At 41.1% G+C, this 19,869-nt stretch overlaps 1 protein-coding gene across 2 annotated transcripts in view; it reads right to left on the bottom strand.

Moving 5' to 3' along the window:
• LOC139364780 (histone deacetylase 5) overlaps window positions 1-12,560 on the bottom strand; it is an 87,545-nt gene extending 74,985 nt beyond the window's left edge. The window contains exons 1-2 of one of the 2 annotated variants that reach the window (XM_071101845.1): window positions 12,406-12,560; window positions 7,150-7,245 (exon numbers count right to left, since the gene is read on the bottom strand). The gene's annotated coding sequence lies outside the window, so the exon portion shown is untranslated. The remainder of the gene's footprint in view (window positions 1-7,149; window positions 7,246-12,405) is intronic. The other variant, XM_071101844.1, reaches the window with a different exon arrangement.
• Window positions 12,561-19,869: the final 7,309 nt, after the last annotated feature.

Genomic DNA, 19,869 nt, shown 5'->3' with positions numbered 1-19,869 from the left:
CAAGGGGATTTCACCATGGGAGGTCTGATTTCATCCATCTAGGGTTCTGCCCAACATAAATGAAAATCTATATTCTCTTTATTCCAATTAGCCTTTAAAAAAACGCTGGAATCCATACTTGGTGAATATGCCACGTCCGTTTGCAATATTACAACAGAAGTTACTTCAAACTACTGACAGTTCATTTCCCTCAGACATTGCATGCACGATATAACAGCAGAGGAACTGCACATTTTTTTTGTTGCCAGATGCTCCTCTCAGTTTCATCAACAAATCAAAAACGATAAATGCTCTGGGGCGAGCAGTGGCTCTGTTTCACCTTAACACAAAGCAGCAAATATTCTAAATCATTTCAATAAACTCCTGTCAAGGTAGCCTAATCACAAGCAATAAAATGGGCGCAAATTTTTTGGGGGTATTTGAACATGCAACCTCCTGGTTAAATCCTGAACATGCAATGTTGTCTCCATTACGCCACACTGTAAAAGGTCCAACAAAGTGCCTGCTTTATGCTTAATCCCCATTCATCTCAGTTTGCTCTGCAGCTGCTGTTGGGTCTACATCCTACAGGAGTCCTGGCAGTTCAACAGCCCACTGGGGCACCCTGCATTTTGGACAGTGTCCCTCCCTGGACCTGCGGCCTCACCTACTGGGCAGAGGGAGCAACTGCATGGGCAGGACGTGGCCAGACAGGGCCCCCCCATGTCTCAATACAAGTCGGAGTAGGCATTATCAACCAGATTTAATCACCAGCTTCCTCATTTCAGCAAACACTGGATAATCTTTGTGCCTAATCTAACCATTGGGCCGCACTACAGTAAATGATATATTCTACACAGAAACCTCTGACCAAAGTGGCACTGAGGCTCAGAATGTGGCATTTTAAGTAAGGCTCAGGTGACTGATAATGATGTAAAGATTTGGCATTTCTGCAAATATTAGTTTAATGTTGGAAGTCTATATCAGAGCGTGCCTTTAAATGATAATTCCATACTGAAATTGTACATCTGTTTACTGTTTTTTTTTTTTAAATGCACACAGATGGCAAACAGTAACCTATACAGGAAAACCAAGGGTGCGCTAGTTGTCTGTACCAAAACTCCAATAATTTTTCATTCATATCTTGTTCTCCATCTTTTTTTCTTTAAATAGGGAGACATTGTTTTCAGCACTTACAGTACCAGTCAAAAGTTGACACCTACTCATTCAAGGGTTCCTTTATTTTTACTATTTTCTACGTTGTAGAATAGTAGTGAAGACATCAACACTTTGAAATAACACATATGGAATCATGTAGTAACCAAAGAAGTGTTATAAATATATATATGAGATTCTTCTAAGTAGTCACCCTTTGCCTTGATGACAGCTTTGCACACTCTTGGCATTCTCTCAACCAGCTTCATGAGGTAGTCCTGGAATGCATTTCAATTAACAGGTGTGCCTTCTCAAAAAGCTCATTTGTGGAATTTCTTTCCTTCGTAATGCGTTTGAGCCAATCTATTTGCTAAAAGACCAAGTCCATATTATGGCAAGAACAGCTCAAATAAGCAAAGAGAAACAGTCCACCATTACTTTAAGACATGAAGGTCAGTCAATGCGGAAAATGTCAAGAACTTTGATAAGTTTCTTCAAGTGCAGTCGCAAAAACCATCAAGCGCTATGATGAAACTGGCTCATGAGGATCGCCACAGAAAAGGAAGACTCAGAGTTCAAATCAAACTGTATTTGTCACATGCACCGAATACAACAGGTGTAGGTAGACCTTGGTGAAATGCTTACTAACAAGCCCTTAACCAACAATAAAGTGTTAAGATCTGATTTTCTAAAATAAACTGAAGTAAAATAAAATTTAATAAGAAACATAGTTAAAGGGCAACAATAAAATCACAGTAGCGAGGCTATATACAGGAGGTACCGGTACAATGTCAATGTGCGGGGCGCCAGGTTAGTCGAGGTAATGGTGGGGGGGGGGGGGGGCCTTCCTCTGACACTGCCTTGTATAGAGGTCCCGGATGACAGGAAGAGTGGCCACAGTGATGTACTAGGCCATACGCACGACCCTCTGTAGTGCCTAGCAGTCTGAGGTCGAGCAGTTGCCATACCAGGCGGTGATGCAATCGATGGTGCGGCTGTAGAACTTTGAGGATGTGGGGACCCATGCCAAATCATTTCAGTCGGTTGAGGGGGAATAGGCATCGTCATGCCCTCTTAACCACTGTCTTGTTGTGTTTGGACCATGATAGTTTGTTGGGGATGGACACCAAGGAAATTGAAGCTCTCAACCTTCTCCACGACAACCCCGTAGTGGAACAGTAGTCTTCGACCATCTCCTTTGTTTTACCTCTGCTGCAGAGGATAAGTTCATTATGGTTAACTGCACCTCAGATTGCAGCCAAAATAAATGCTACAGAGTAACAGACATCTCAACATCAACTGTTCAGAGGAGACTGAGAAATCAGACCTTCACGGTCAAATTGCTGCAAAGGAACCACTACTAAACCACACCAATAACAAGGAGAGACTTGCTTGGGCCAAGAAACACGAAGAAAAGGACATTAGACTGGTGTAAATCTGTCCTTTGGTCTGATGAGTCCACATGAGATTGATGGTTCCAACCGCCGTGTCTTTGTGAGACGCAGGGTAGGTGAACAGATGAGCTCCGCATGTGTGGTTCCCACTGTGAAGCATGGAGGTGGGATGGTGCTTTGCTGGTGACACCGTCTGTGATTCATTTAGAATTCAAGGCATACTTACCCAGCATGGCTACCACAGAATTTTGCAGCGATACTCCATCCCAGCTGGTTTGCGCTTTTTGGGACTATCATTTTTTTTTTTCAACAGCGCAATGACCCAACACACCTCCAGGCTGTGTAAGGGCTATTTGACCAAGGAGAGGGATGGAGGGCTGCATCAGATAACCTGGCCTCCACAATCACCCGACCTCAACCAAATTGAGATGGTGTGGATGAGTCGGACCACAGAGTAAAATAAAAAGTAGCCAACAAGTGCTCAGCATGTGTGGGAACTCCTTCAAGACTGTTGGAAAAGCATTCCAGGTGAAGCTGGTTGAGAAAATGCCAAGTGTGCCAAGCTGTCATCATTGCAAAGGGTGTCTATTTGAATAATCTCAAATAAACTATAATTTTGATTTGTTTAACACTTTTTTGGTTACTACATGATTCCATGTGTTATTTCATAGTTTGTCTTCACTATTATTCTACAATGTAGAAAATTGTCAAAATAAAGAAAAACTGTTGAATGAGTAGGTGTTTCCAAACCTTTGACTGGTACTGTACATATTTAAAACATAATCAATGATAAATGTCCATGGGGTTAGCCACTGCCATAGCTCATGGGGCTTGAAATAAAAGTTAGTCAGCCATAAACGTGATCAAATCAAGATTATTTTTAGGCCATATCGCCCAGCCCTATTTACTACTCCAGTGTAATTCCTGGAAAGCGGATCTAAGTCCAACTCATCAGTCGCGGAAGTCTCGCCTCTAAGCCGTATGATTTAATGGAATGGAGTTAGCGCTGAAAGCCCATGCAGTACCGCCGTCCCTGTGCCTTCCGCACTGAAGCAAGGCTCTCAGGCGTCGTGCCCAAACACATCGCTGATCGTTTAATGCGCTTAAAACTACTCTCCTCAGCTGTCCCCTCCGGTTTAACACTGGCCTCTTGTCAGCACATCGGCTAAATATATTCATCTTTCTCTAGGGTTTTGTTTGGTTTTGCAAGGTTATCTGGGAACAGTCATGAGGATTAGACTAACGACAAGAACATGTCAATTTAGTCACTCACACGTTTAGATACCAAAATCACCGAGGCCAATTTGTGACAGGATGGCATTGTTGCACCAATTGCAAGAAACATCTCAAATTGAAATTATACTTTGACATTGTTCATTTTATGCAGCCTTTCTAAAGTTAGGGACAAAGTGCCATTAACCTTTCTCCTGTACACCCACGGAGGATGACATTTCCTCTAATTGCATACAATATGTCAGCTAAATCTGAAAACGTGTCTGGAGTGTGTTATGGGGCTAAGCAAATGGCTCTGTGATATTTCAGAAGTTGGTAAGCAACTCTCTCCCTGCAGGATCCCAAGGCACTCGGTCAGATGACATGCTCCGGCAAGGGCCTGGCTTCATCGCGGCATACACAGGAAGCTTGGTTATAGAAACCGTGTCACAGGGATAATGGGATGCCTTGTCGCAGGGTATTTAGAACCTTTAACCACTTCTGACTGGTGACCTAGCCACTTTCACAGGCTGCATTATCCTAAGGACGTACGACTGGGGATAAAAATATCAGCTCATCTTTTTCTTAGCCTTTGCAGTACGACTGCGTGATGGTGCAAGGAGACTCATCTGGAGAATATCCGAAGTGGGAGTCTCCGCCTCCTCGCATTATCACTGAAAACACCTGTCCCTCCAACAGCCAGGAAGTGCTGCTAAGTGACATGCTATGTCCTCAGACCTTGGCATCAGCTTATGCTTGAAGCCATGACTTAAAATGGTTCAACATATGAAGCACAGAAATTGTACACCAAGAAATTCGTAGAATTGCAGGGGGAGCTTTAAACAGGAGCAAATCCATTTTCATCAAGCAAATGTGCTTCATGTTTAAATTGGCTGCGGTCAACTTTATTGCATAGCATTTATGAATGCAATGGCCTTCCGGCAATGCAACAGAAAGGCCTGTGGCACTGAGTCAGGTCTGGTCCAAAATCAGAACCACATAAGGAGGATCCTTTGTGCTCTTATAAACAGAACCAAAGATGGCGTCTGACACTCACTAACCGAGCAAAAATGTGTGCTGCTGCTGCACATCCCCCTCAGCCAGCCCTCAAAGTCAAGGCGAGAGAGAGCGACCAGCAGATTCTCAAGGAGAAAGGAGGGACACTGCACTCAGCAGAGCCTTTCCCACCAGCAGTGACGAAATGGCCCCATCTCCCCTTGACACCATACCTTACATACAAAACAGAGAACATGCAGGCTCTCAATGGTAGTGTGGCACCTTTAACTTACCTTGAAGCTAAATTGTTCACTTAAATAGCAGAGAGAGATAGGCCTAGTTAGTTGATTAAAAATGTAGTCCAATGAAGCATGTCTAGGCAATGGCCTTATAACTGGTCCAAGGATGTTTCATTAGGATCCAGACACCAAACTACTCACTTCAGTCAAATGATTTTCCCCAACACTGAAGTTCCTCAGAAATGATACAATCAAAACAATTTCAGGTCAGCACATTGCTCAAGGGTAGGAGGATGGCACCTATTCCTTCTGGAATTTGAATGAGCAACACAGCCTAAGTCACATGCCCATTTCTCCAAGAATAGGCTTTTCTGGGGGCTAGTATTGTAAACGTGCATGGAATATTGGGATGGAGGCTGTCAACTGTGGGTTTTATCCGATCAACACTGGTAACCAGATTTCCAGGATATTATTTTTTTAATATATATTTCAGCATTATCATTAACATACAGCAGAGGTTATTTTTGCTTCACACTATAGCCTAAAGTTTTCTACAGTGTACGAATCCAAGTGTCCATTCATTTTTGCATTGCAAACAGAATAGGCAAACATCAAGGCCCTGTATCTTCAGGGCAGCGCATGGGCAGGGTAGTTCAATAGCATTTTCAACACCTTGTGTGATTCATTTGGACAAATGACTGCTTCAAATCATTGATGAACTGTCGTAAAAAAATGTAAATAAGAGTTGCAATCTTACAACCTCTATGTGCTGAACCTACTTTGTGAAGGAGTAGGCCTAATCTCTCATGGACAGATGCACGTAACATAAAAATGGTAGTAGTAGCAGCAGCAGCAGCATCTGTCGACAGCCTGTGGGATGGCACATAGACTAGCCCAAACTGGCTGAGAGTTTCCGTTTAGAGGGATGAAGACTTTGCTAGTCTCGTTAGTACATTTACACAATATTTAAATTCTGGGTGTCCGAGATCAGAGAAGCAAAGATCGACCCATCAAGTTTAATTCAGGCAATCATTATAAAAGATTCACATTTCAAAAATATACATTAGTAACCCACAGAGAAAGCACATTTAAAAAGTATACTGTTCAGTGGCCATGGTCTGAGGCAAAAGTTACTTATATCCTTCCTCATAAGGAAGAGGTCCCCTATGGAACACAGGATCGCAATGTGTGACCCTTTAAGTCTTGACATCTGGGTGCACCTCAGCCACGCTCAAGGTCCTAAACGATATCATAACCGCCATCGATAAGAGACATTACTGTGCAGCCGTCTTCATCGACCTGGCCAAGGCTTTAGACTCTGTCAATCACCACATTATTATTGGCAGACTCAATAGCCTTGGTTTATCTAATGACTGCCTCGCCTGGTTTACCAACTACTTCTCAGACAGAGTTCAGTGTGTCAAATCGGAGGGCCTGTTGTCCGAAACTCTTGCAGTCTCTATGGGGGTGCCACGGGGTTCAATTCTCGGGCAGACTCTTCTCTGTATACATCATTGTCGCCGCTCTTGCTGTTGGTGATTCTCTGATCCACCTCTATGCAGACGACACCATTCTGTATATTTCTGGCCCTTCTTTGGACACTGTTAACAAACCTAGACGCGTTTCAATGCCATACAACTTTCTTTCCGTGGCCTCCAACTGCTCTTAAATGCAAGTAAACTAAATGCATGCTCTTCAGATTACTGCCTGCACCTGCCCGCCCATCCAGCATCACTGCTATGGACGGTTCGGACTTAGAATATGTCGACAACTACCTAGGTGTTTGGCTAGACTGGAAACACTCCTTCCAGACTCACATTAAACATCTCCCATCCAAAATTAAATCTAGAATCGGCTTCCTATTTCACAACAAACCCTCCTTCACTCACACCGTCAAACAAATCCTCATAAAACTGACCATCCTACCGATCCTTGACTTCGGGGATGTCATTTACAAAATAGCCCCCAACACTCTACTCAGCCAATTGGATACAGTCTATCACAGTGCCATCCGTTTTGTCACCAAAGCCCCATAGATCACCCACCACTGCGACCTGTACGCTTTCGTATGCAGGCCATCGCTTCCAAACCCACTGGCTCCAGGTCATCTACAAGTCTCTGCTAGGTAAAGCCCCGCCTTATCTAAGCTCACTGGTCACAATAGCAGCACCCACCGCTCCAGCAGGTATATCTCACTGGTCACCCCCAAAGCCAATTCCTCCTTTGGCTGCCTTTCCTTCCAGTTCTCTGCTGCCAATGACTGGAACAAACTGCAAAAAAAAAAAATCACTGAAGCTGGAGACCCATATCTCCCTCAGTAGCTTTTAACTTCACTAGGGTAGGGGGCAGTATTTGGAATTTTGGATGAAAAGCGTGCCCAAATTAAACTGCCTGCTACTCAGGCCCAGAAGATAGGATATGCATATAATAATTAGTAGATTTGGATAGAAAACTCTTACGTTTCCAAACTGTTCAAATAATGTCTGAGTATAACATAACTGATATGGCAGGAGAAAACCAGAGGAAAATCCAACCAAGAAGTACTATTATTTTTGAAAGGCTGTTTTTCCATTGAAAGCCTATCCACCATACAAATACTTAGGACCCAGTTCACGGTCTCTATGGCTTCCTCTACATGTGGCCAGTCTTTAGGCATTGTTTCAGGCTTTTACTCTGAAAAATGAGGGAGATACAGCACTTTCAATCAGTGGCAATTTCCATTCATCAGCCATGCGCCTGATCGGGAACGTGCCTTTCTTGTTTCTCCTTTCCTATGGACGAAGCTTTGGTCCGGTTGAAATATTATTGATTATTTATGACAAAAACAACCGGAGGATTGATTTCAAACATTGTTTGGCATGTTTACTAACTTTTATTGTACTTTCTTTTTACTTTGTCTGGACTTAGTGCCCGCACCTTAACTTCTTAAAGCACCCATCCCGTTAGCGGGATCATTTTCATCAACACCAGCTGAATTGCAGTGCACCAAATTCTAATTACTAAACATATTTAATTTTCATGAAATCATAAGTGCAATATAGCAAAACACAGCTTAGCTTGTTGTTAATCCACCTGGGGTTTCAGATTTCAATACAGCTTTTTGGCAAAAGCATAACAAGCGTTTATGTAAGGACATCTCTCTCAGTAGACAAAATATTACAAACACCTAGCAGCCAAGTAGACTGTCACAAAAGTCAGAAAAGCAATAGATTAAATCGCTTACCTTTGATGATCTTCAGATATTTTCACTCACGAGACTCCCAGTTACACAATAATTGTTCCTTTTGTTCCATAAGGATTATTTTTATATCCAAAATACCTCCATTTGTTTGGCGCGTTATGTTCAGAAATCCACAGGCTCAAGCGGTCACGACATCGCAGACGAAAATTCCAAATAGTATCCGTAATGTCCACAGAAACATACGTTTTTTTTTATAAATCAATCCTCAGGTTGTTTTTAAAATATATAAAATCGATAATATATCAACCGGGACTGTCGCTTCTTCAATAGGAGAGGGAGAGACAATGGCTGCCCCACTGTTGCGCAAGCAAAACTCATGCGAACACCCAGCTATCCACTTATGCGATGTTATCTTTCTCACTCTTCAAAATAGAAGCCTGAAACTATGTCTAAAGACTTGACACCATGAGGAAGCGATAGGAAAAGGAATCTGGTTGATATCCCTTTAAATGGAGCGAAGGCAGGCTATGGAACATGGAGCTTTCAAAATAGAAGCCACTTCCTGGTTTGATTTTCCTCAGGTTTTCACCTGCAATATCAGTTCTGTTATACTCAGACAATGTTTTGACAGTTTTGGAAACTTGTGTTTTCTATCCTAATCTGACAATTATATGCATATTCTAGTTTCTGGGCCTGAGAAATAGGCGGTTTCAAATGAGTACGTTTTTTAGCCAAAAACGAAAATCCTGCCCCCTACACTCAAGAAGTTAAGCATTCAGATTACTGGACAAAAAGCAAACAAAAAGGAGGTATTTGGTCATAAAGAGGGACATTATCGAACAAAACAAACATTTATTGTCTAACATGGAGACTTAGGAGTGCCACCAGATGAAGATCAAAGGTAAGTGATTCATTTTAATGCTATTTCTGACTTTTGTGACACTCTCCTTGGCTGGAAAATGACTATATGGGTTTCTGTGGCTAGGTGCAGACCTAACATAACCGCGAAGTGTGCTTTCTCCGTAAAGCCTTTTTGAAATCTGACATAGCGGTTGCATTAAGGAGAGGTTTATCTATATTTCCATGCATAACACTTGTATCGTTTATCAATGTTTATGATGAGTATTTCTGTAATTTGATGTAGCTCTCTGCACTTTCACCGGATGTTTGTTTGAGACAATGCATTTCTGACCATAACGCACCAATGTACAGATTTTTGGATATAAATATGAACTTTATCGAACAAAACACACATGTATTGTGTAACATGAAGTCCTATGAGTGCCATCTGATGAAGATCAAAGGTTAGTGCTTAATTTTCTCTATTTCTGCTTTTTGTGACTCCTCTCTTTGGCTGGAAAAATGGCTGTATGGTTTTCTGTGACTAGGTGCTGACCTAACAATCGCATGGTGTGCTTTCGCAGTAAAGCCTTTATGAAATTGGACACTGTGGTTGGATTTAAAATAAGTTTCTTTAAAATGGTGGATAATGCTTGTATGTTTGAGGAATTTTAATTATGGAATTTCTGTTGTTTTGAATTTGGCGCCCTGCAATTTCACTGGCTGTTGTCGAGGTGGGACGCCAGCTGTCAGAGCAGCTCACTGCACCTGTACATAGCCCATCCAACTACCTCATCCCAACACTGTATTTATTTAGCTCCTTTGCACCCCAGTATCTACTTGCACATTTACCATTCCAGTGTCTAATTGCTTTATTGTAATTACTTCACCACCATGGCCTATTTATTGCCTTACCTCATTTGCACTCAGTGTGTGTGTGTATACATTTTTTTTTTCTCTTTTTTTTTTTTCTTCCCTCTACTCTATTATGTTTGTTTATACCATGTGTAACTGTGTTGTTGTATGTGTCGAACTGCTGTGCTTTATCTTGGCCAGGTCGCAGTTGTAAATGAGAACTTGTTCTCAACTAGCCTTCTTGGTTAAATGTAATTCAACTGGGCACATGCAGATGTTCCAAAAAGTATCCAGATGTTTGCAGATAAGATCCGGTTAGGGTTATCTGATAGCCAAGAGGGCAGAAATCAGGAGTGTGTGACAAGACAACCCTTGAGCAAAAAAGCTGATGCTAGAGATGGTTTAGCCAGTGGTTCTTCATTTACTTGGAGTGACTTAAAAGGAGGGCAATTCCACAGCAACAGTGATGCTGAGATTTTTCATTTTAAAATGTATGCAAAACAAAATCCAATGATTAAAGTTAAACAACCCGTACAACTCCATGCACAAGGACTTAACCATTTTCAATGAGAAAGGACACTTGCAAGGCCACTCGAGGACTGTGAGAGGCATCCACACACACACACGAGAGAAGCAGCATTTCTGTCAATCAACTGATCTCTAGCAAATCTTTGACACCTAATCAAAGACAGGCATTTGTCATCATTTTCATTTTAGGAGAAAATCCTTCTCCATTACCTCTGGCTCCATTCAACTTCAACTTCAAGGTTCAAGTAAGATTTTTAAGCCTTGAGGAATGTGCATGTGACATTCAGAGGGTGGATGGACAAGATAAAATATTTAAGTGCCTTTGAACAGGGTATGGTAGTAGGTGCGGAGGGGACTGGTTTGCGTGTCAACTGCAACGCTGCTGTGTTTTTCACACTCAACGGTTTCCTGTGTGTATCGAGAATGGTCCACCACCCAAGGGACATGCAGCCAACTTGACACAACTGTGGGAAGCATTGGAGTCAACATGGGCCAGCATCCCTGTGGAACACTTGACACCTTCTAGGCCATGCCCCAACAAATTGAGGGCAAAAGGGGTGTGCAACACAATATTAGGGAGGTGTTGTAATGTTTTGTACACCGAGTATCTAGGCCTACCTTTGATAAATGTCATGTTCCTTTCATAACCGTTATGACTATCATGAAAGTAACTGTAAAAACACCACTTTGCTAGCAGACAATCCATTGTGATAACTGACATTGACCATAAATGGAGAAACTATTCAGACATCTCTACATGAGGAGGAAACCTACCGGTCTGTACTTCACTATCTATGCCTAAAAAGGTGCTTCCAGTAATGCAAATTAGTATTTTGGGGGGCAAGGAAGGCACTGATATTGCATTCATTGGCCTAAGCCATTACATTTTTCCTTTTATGCAGTAAAACTAGTGGCATCAATGTCATTTAACTAGGCAAGACAGTTAAGAACAAATTCTTATTTACAATGACAGCCTACCAAAAGGCCTCCTGGGGGGACTGGGGCTGGGATGAAAAATAAAATATAGGACAAAACACACATCACGACATAAAGAGAGACCTAAGACAACATAGCACGGCAGAAACATGACTACACAGCATGGCAGCAACAACATGGTACAAACAACAGCACAAAAGGGCAAGGTAGAGAGAACAATACATCACGCAAAGCAGCCACAACTGTCAGTAAGTGTCAATAATTGAGTGAAGTGAATGAAGAGATTGAGAAAACTGTCCAGTTTGAGTGTTTGTTGCAGTTCATCATTTTAATTAGCATATATATTGAATATGCAAAAACACAGGCTTCCGACTGTGCGGGGTCCTCGCTCTCTCTCTCTCTCACACACACACACACACACACACACGTTTGGCATATTAACCGTATACACCAATAGAAACAACTAGCAGGGAGTGGGACCCCAACTCAAGTGGCACCATCACCTTAAAAAAAATGCGGCGTCGCAAACTTGCTGACGACTGCAATGGGGGTTACCAAAAGAAGTGGAGATTGCAGAAGTGGCAAACTAACTAGTCATTTCAACTCGAACAAAATTTGCTAAACATGGAGGACACAAATTGCCATGGAGGGCACCGACGGCTGCGGTACTGCTTTTAGCACCCACCCTAAAAAAAAAAAATCAAATATGATAGCGAAGTTAGCCTGCGTTAGCTAGTAACGTTAGCTTATCAGCAGCCTACTTCCAGATAGCTAACGTTAGCTAGCAAGCTAACTAGACGTCTGGGAACATTACAACCTGGCTAACTGACGCTTTAAATCAGACGCCAATACTGTGTGTCAGTTTGTTAACTTGGCATTTTCCAAATTAGAACAATCCATTCATGTACATTAGCTAAAGCAACTTCATTGCTAGCTAACGTTAACTAGCTATCAAAACTTCATAGCGTTCTCTCAGCTTGTTAGCTAGCCAGGACTAACCAAACGCATCAGATGAAAATATCGCTGTATAAAAACATTTCTTACCAGCAGTAGACGAAAGATACATTATCTCCCAGCAAACATAACGTACCTGATTGTCGTTCTCCTTTTCGCTGCTCGGAGATTGCCTCTTCAACCGTTACACTTCTTGATCGGTTTAATAATATTTTGGGGGGATGAAATGTCTAATTTTCCCTGTTACAACTCTCTTTCCTCCATATTTTGAGCTCCTCCACCAACAACATTAATGACGTTTGTCCCCTGTCACGTGACCCCATCTGTTGGCGCTAAAAATAGATTATACACCCAATGAGTAACTCAGTACAGCAGGACAGATACCCAACACAGTCGCAGTGGTAGACACTCCTACGAGTAGGAAAGGACTGCAAGTTTCCTACCAAAATCTTGGTTGCGCAGAATGTGCAGCGCATCTTTTTGGGAAGGCTATCAATGTGAATCTTGGGCGCCACTATTAGATATACAGTAACTCAGAACAGAAAGTTACAGAGTATGCTAGTCTAGAGCATGGGAAACATGTTTACATTGCCAAAGCATGTGGAATAGATCATAAACAAAAGTGAAATAAACAGAAATTAACAGTAAAAGCTTTAAAAGAATAGAGCCATTTCAATTTCTATTACTGGCTATGTATAGTGTTGTAGCAATGTGCAAATAGTTGAAGTAAGAAAGGGAAAATAAATAGTATGTGGATTCTATTGGGAAATGTAGGTAGCACACATGAGGATGTTTTTCTCTTTAGAGATCATTTCCTTAATTAGTATTGCTAACCAGATGTAAAATTATGTTTTGATTAATTTAATGGAGTGGGTTAGGTCTGCTCTATACCAAATGAGTATCTTCCCTGTTTCACAACTGGTAGTTTGGTGGACTACCAGCTCTCTCTCTCTCTCTCTCTCTCTCTCTCTCTCTCTCTCTCTCTCTCTCTCTCTCTCTCTGTCTGTCTGTCTGCCTGCCTGCCTGCCTGCCTGCCTGCCTGCCTGCCTGCCCGCCCGCCCGCCCGCCCGCCCGCCCGCCCGCCCGCCAGCCCGCCCGCCCGCCCGTCTGTCTGTCTGTCTGTCTGTCTGTCTGTCTGTCTGTGTGTGTCTCTCTCACTCTCACTCACTCACACACACACACATCTTGGGCGCCACTATTAGATATACAGTAACTCAGAACAGAAAGTTACAGAGTATACTAGTCTAGAGCATGGGAAACATGTTTACATTGCCAAAGCATGTGGAATAGATCATAAACAAAAGTGAAATAAACAGAAATTAACAGTAAAAGCTTTAAAAGAATAGAGCCATTTCAATTTCTATTACTGGCTATGTATAGTGTTGTAGCAATGTGCAAATAGTTGAAGTAAGAAAGGGAAAATAAATAGTATGTGGATTCTATTGGGAAATGTAGGTAGCACACATGAGGATGTTTTTCTCTTTAGAGATCATTTCCTTAATTAGTATTGCTAACCAGATGTACAATTATGTTTTGATTAATTTAATGGAGTGGGTTAGGTCTGCTCTATACCAAATGAGTATCTTCCCTGTTTCACAACTGGTAGTTTGGTGGACTACCAGCTCTCTCTCTCTCTCTCTCTCTCTCTCTCTCTCTCTCTCTCTCTCTCTCTCTCTCTGTCTGTCTGTCTGTCTGTCTGCCTGCCTGCCTGCCTGCCTGCCTGCCTGTCTGTCTGTCTGTCTGTCTGTCTGTCTGTCTGTATGTCTGTGTGTGTCTCTCTCACTCTCACTCACTCACACACACACACACTTAATCTCACTCGCCCAAGGGTGGTAGACCTTGCATTTGCACGGTGTTGTCACCTTATACATGCAAACTCTTGTTCTCAAACTCTCTATTCTGGCCACATAGTGCACTGTGTTACTGCACAAGGAGAGAGATTGCCCTACACTCTCACTGTTACTGTTTGGTTTCCTGTGTGCCCATAAGTGGGGTCTCGTCAGTCTGTCTGTCACAAACCAATATTGTCAGTAATGTGAACCCTCCTACAGAGGTGGGAAAGGACGTCATGCCTCCCAGGGAGACAGCAATGGCTGCCTCTCTTACGTCAGAAAATGCCATTTGTGTGAACATGGTGAGGTGGGATCGATAGATTCACGTTGAAAGACAAGATAGAAGCTAAAAATAACACAGGCAGTGCTGCAAAACAGGCTAAAAGCGAACAAAAGCAACCCTGTTTGTTCCACTGGTCTGACAGCAAAAGAGAGCGAAGAAGGTTGAAAATAGAGGAAATAGGTATATTCTGACAGGGATTTTTACTCATGTAGGCCTGACCCACAGGTGTCTTGAATTTTATGGTGTATTTGCCTGCTTTTGATTTGTCAGGTCACACAAAGTAGTTGTAGAGAGTCGAGGCTGCATTTTCAGTGGAAAATAGCCAATTAATTCTACCTATGAAGAACAATAAGGATGAGATTGACATGTGCTCCCAGAGAGAAAGAGAGAGATATATGAAGACACCGTAGCAATGACTCATCATTACCTCATTATGATTGCGCAGAGAGAGAGAGATATGGGTAGATGCATTGTCTTACAGCGTGTCGATTCCGTAGGACTCGGGGGTACAATGGGGTAGGGATAGGATGACAGTGGTTGTACTCATTATGATATACAGTAGATGCCCTATATATCAACATTATAATCAATGAAAATGTAATGGGTTATAAATATGCTACAAATGTTGATCATTAAATCTAAACAGGAACTTTAGTTATCTTACAATTCCACGTTACAAGCATAGAACCTACAGAGATCCCCTACAGTCAAGTTACTGTCCCAATCTACAGCAGGTGACCTTACCAGAAGAAAATATAAGGGAATCTGGAATCAAAACTCCATGTCATGCAGAACGAGTCATGCACAGTGTGTACTATGACCACCTAAAGAATGAAGAGAATGAGACAATGCTAAAGCATAGCAATATATGCCTCAATGTCATTTGCATATCTAAGTACAACAGCTGCAAGGAAATGGTTAGATGGATGTTGTGATTGTTTGTACAAGCTTCAGTCAAGATTCAGGCATTCATGACTAGGATAAAGTGACTCTTGATATGAAAAATGTATTTCCAAAACGCTATATCCATTTTCAGAAATGTTGGTAAATTAGCTTTTGTTGTTTAAAAAACGTTTTGTTTTTTCACCATCTAATCATGGCATGGGGTTGTTCAATGACAGACATGTATTTATTGGAAATGTATCACTTGATGGTTTCATTTCAGAGAGATAAATAACCGTTGTTTTTGCAAAACGCTATATAACTTCCTCACTCTCCAATAAATAAGTAGTACTGCTAGGTTTTACAGAGCCAAATGTAACAAAGAACTACATGTTTCATAAAGAACTTTCTTTACAAATGATATGTTTGTGAAATCAATATAATTTTGTTTAAATTAATCAATATGGTAATATAAGATCTGTATGTAAACATGTACATTTGACATTTTAGTCATTTAGCAGATGTTGCTATCCAAAGTGACTTACAGTTACTGGGGTCGTCTTAACCCTCAAACTACTGACTGGGGTCATCTTAACCCTCAAACTACTGACTGTGGTCATCTTAACCCTCAAACTACTGACTGTGGTCATCTTAACCCTCAAACTACTGACTGTGGTCATCTTAACCCTCAAACTACTGACTGTGGTCATCTTAACCCTCAAACTACTGACTGGGGTCATCTTAACCCTCAAACTACTGACTGGGGTCATCTTAACCCTCAAACTACTGACTGTGGTCATCTTAACCCTCAAACTACTGACTGTGGTCATCTTAACCCTCAAACTACTGACTGGGGTCATCTTAACCCTCAAACTACTGACTGTGGTCATCTTAACTCTCAAATTACTGACTGGGGTCATCTTAACCCTCAAACTACTGACCCCAGAGGCATATTTTTTATCATAGCCCAAATGTGGTTTATTAAATTCTTCCACATTTTAGTGTTTATGTACGAATATGGATTTGACAAAGTTCAAGTCCTTTGAGCTAATTTTGACCCCAGCAAAAAACACCCAATTCCACCTATAGTGATTTGATAGATAGGACATTTATTTAAATCTAGGTTTCTCTGGAGACATAATAACAAGTTATCATACTTGTGGAGGGGGACCTGTATCAGAGATTTTGACCAGCTAGACAGATCATTTCGAGAGATATAGATCCCCATGTACTCGCCTAAGATGGTACTTTTTATACCACGTATCATATGACCGTGTACAAAATGTTAAAAACACCTGATAGAACTGCAGTACAGAACTCAGATATGCTCTGAATCTGTATTGGCAAATCTAAAAAATAATAATAATATCTATTAGGTTTTACATATCCTCAGAGGGTGTAGGGGGACATGTTGGAGTGATCTTGACCTGATAGACAGATCACCTGCAGCGATGGAGCACCCTATGCACTCGCCTATGTTTACAACTGGTTATAACTAGGTATGACTATGTACAAAATCAAAATGACCTTAGATATATTCTTAGTTGCCATCAAAAAAGACCATATAAGTCTGTCAGTGGTATGAATAATTGGTAGAACTGTAAAACAGAAAACAGCTACACTCTGAATGTACACATAGTGCAGTATTGGTGTGTATTCTCCGAAAAATGTAATGTAATATGAATACCAGAATTCCTATAATATCTTTTAATATTCTATATGTGTAACTTTTAATGGTATTTGTGTTCCGATAACACATACCTCGCCATAACATTTGGTTTGAAGTGACTGAGGATTTGGGCATGCTTTTCACAAGCAGCAGTGCTAATGCTGGCTGCGGGGTAAGTAAATAAAGAAAACTAAGCCGTATTTTTGGTCATTAGCTCTCAGGATCAATGGATGAAGATGGTTTTATCAATAAAATGAAGTATATTTAAAATGTTGGTGTACTGCCCCTTTAAATTGTAGTAGTTTTTTTTACCATATATAGTGCCTTCAGACAGTACTCATACCCCTTGACTTATTCCACATTTTGCTGTGTTACAGCCTGAATTCAAAATTGATTAAATTATTTTGTTTCTTACCCATCTACACACAATACCCCATAATGACAAGTGAAAACATGTTTTTAGAAATTTTAGCAAATTTAGGCGCATCCAATTTCCTTTGGTCGTCCTTGAGACGTCACTTCAACTTGATTGGAATCCAACTGTTGCCTATTAAATTGATTTAGAAAGAAACCCACCTGTCTATGTAAGGTCCCACAATTGACAGTGCATGTCAGAGCAGAAACTATACCACGAAGTCCAGGTAAATGTCAGTAGATCTCCGAGATAAGATTCTGATTGAGGCATATATCTGGGGAACGATATGAAACCATTTCTAGAGTGTTGAAAGTTTTCAAGAGCACCGTGGTCTCCATCATTAGAAAAACCCTTGAATGAGTAGGTGTGTCCAAACTTTTGACTGGTACTGTATATATAAATGAAAATGGTTTTCCCCCAAAGCTGATACAGACCTACCCTGGATGACTCAAAGCTGTAATCGCCGCCAAAGGTGCTTCTACAAAGTATTGAGTCAGGGGTGTGAATATGACCTTAGATATATATGTGTTCCTGAAAATTATATATTTCTGTATTTAATTTTCAATACATTTGGTGAATATAGCATTTTGGAAATCAACTCTTCTATATTGAAATATTTTTTCAATTTAGAAATCTAAAGGGGGTTCTGTAATAACTTTTATGAATTGATTATAACTATTTCTATGCTTTGCCACTCGCAGTCTCTTTAACCCTTGACTGGGTATGTTTATGATATCTTGTCTGTGGTTCCTATCAACACTGTCTCTGGTGATCATTCTCCCCAAGCTCTTGCCAGTCACCACTTACCCCAGCACTTCACAGTGATGAAGAGCCTGTTACCATGGTGATACCGCACTTGCTATGCCACGGGTTAGCGTCGGCGTGCACTGGAAACAGATAGAGCTGTCACGTCATCCGCAAATGCAGAGTAGGCTTAGTCATAGGCAGCATTCGCTGCAGACTTTGTGTTTTCATTAACATATTCATAGACATTACAGGTGAATTTTGATAACTGTGGCACAATTTTCACCAATGAGAAGGGCTTCTTGCCTTGACCAAAAATGTATATCAACCACCAATGTATTTTTCTTGCTCTCTAACACACACACAATATATTGAGCTTGCAGGGCTCATTCCTAACCTCAGTGACCTTTTTAGTCCAGATGTCATTCAGGGTGTGCGTGCAGGTTTGCTGCATCCCTCTCTGCCCTGCCTTTGGCCTCAGGGTCAGAGGACCTGTCAGAGGAGCTGATATGAGGAGAGGTTTGGTTTATTTCCTGTGTGTGAAACTGTGAATGGACCCTGGACTGCTACATTTGTAAAGAAAGCAACGAGCGGTGAGTCATAAATGAGTCATGCCGTTACCGAGTCATACTCAAATGTCATCTTCCGTTACTCTCATACCCTCCCATCCCCGGTTGTGAGACAGGAAAGGAAAAACAGAAAGTGTGAGAACGCATATATTACTTTTACTGACATGAATATTCAAGTGTATTAATAGATCTTTTGGGTATGTCATTATAAATAATAAAACAGAGACATGATCAGTTTGTGAGGCTATTGTTGGTTATTATAGATTAGCTAACATACACATAAGCATGTACACATAAGTTACTGGGGTTGACATTAAAGAATGGCATTTCAAACTCTTTATATTGTTCTTGCATCACTCCACACAATACACTCTTTGAATTGTTGGAATATTTTTGTGGCCATACTACACTGAGCGTACAAACATTAGGAACACCTGCTCTTTCCATGACATAGACTGACCAGGTGAATCCAGGTGGAAGCTATGATCTCTTATTGATGTCACTTGTTAAGTCCACTTAAATCAGTGATGAAGGGGAGGAGACAGGTTTAAGACATGGATTGTGTATGTGTGCCATTCAGAGGATGAATGGGCAAGACAAAATATTTAAGTGCCTTTGAACGGGATAAGGTAGCATGTGCCAGCAGTTTCCTGTGTGTATCAAGAATGGCCCACCACCCAAAGCACATCCAGCCAACTTAACACACCTGTGGGAAGCATTGGAGTCAACGTGGGCCAGCATCCCTGTGGAACGCTTTCGACTTCTTGTAGAGTCCAAACCTCCATCAAATTGAGGCAGTTCTGAGGGCAAAAGGGGATACAACTCAATATTAGGAAGCTGATCCTAATGATTTGTACACTCAGTGTATATTGGCCATTGAATTATCATATAAACCTACAATTAATCCGACAATAATCCTACAATTTCTTGTTCATTCTATGATCTCTTACATATTCATATAATTCAATTTTAACCTATAAAATATAACATAACTTACCATATAACATAAATGATAACTCAAAGACAAACTCTAGAAGGCAACAATTTATTCAAAGAACAAATCTATCCATAAAAATCTACAGAAAAATATAATAATTTGCAGAAATACTAAAAGGGCAAATCATTCAAATAAAATCTCTGAGTGGATACATGCATGGGAAGGTACGACTCCCATGCATATATGCAATAGAGGTCAAAAAAATCTTC

The sequence above is a fragment of the Oncorhynchus clarkii genome, chromosome 13 (genome assembly GCF_045791955.1).
Source record: "Oncorhynchus clarkii lewisi isolate Uvic-CL-2024 chromosome 13, UVic_Ocla_1.0, whole genome shotgun sequence".
NCBI classification, from domain to species: domain Eukaryota; kingdom Metazoa; phylum Chordata; class Actinopteri; order Salmoniformes; family Salmonidae; genus Oncorhynchus; species Oncorhynchus clarkii.
Note: the sequence above shows the minus strand (reverse complement) of the source record. Positions and strands in the feature narration are given on the sequence as shown.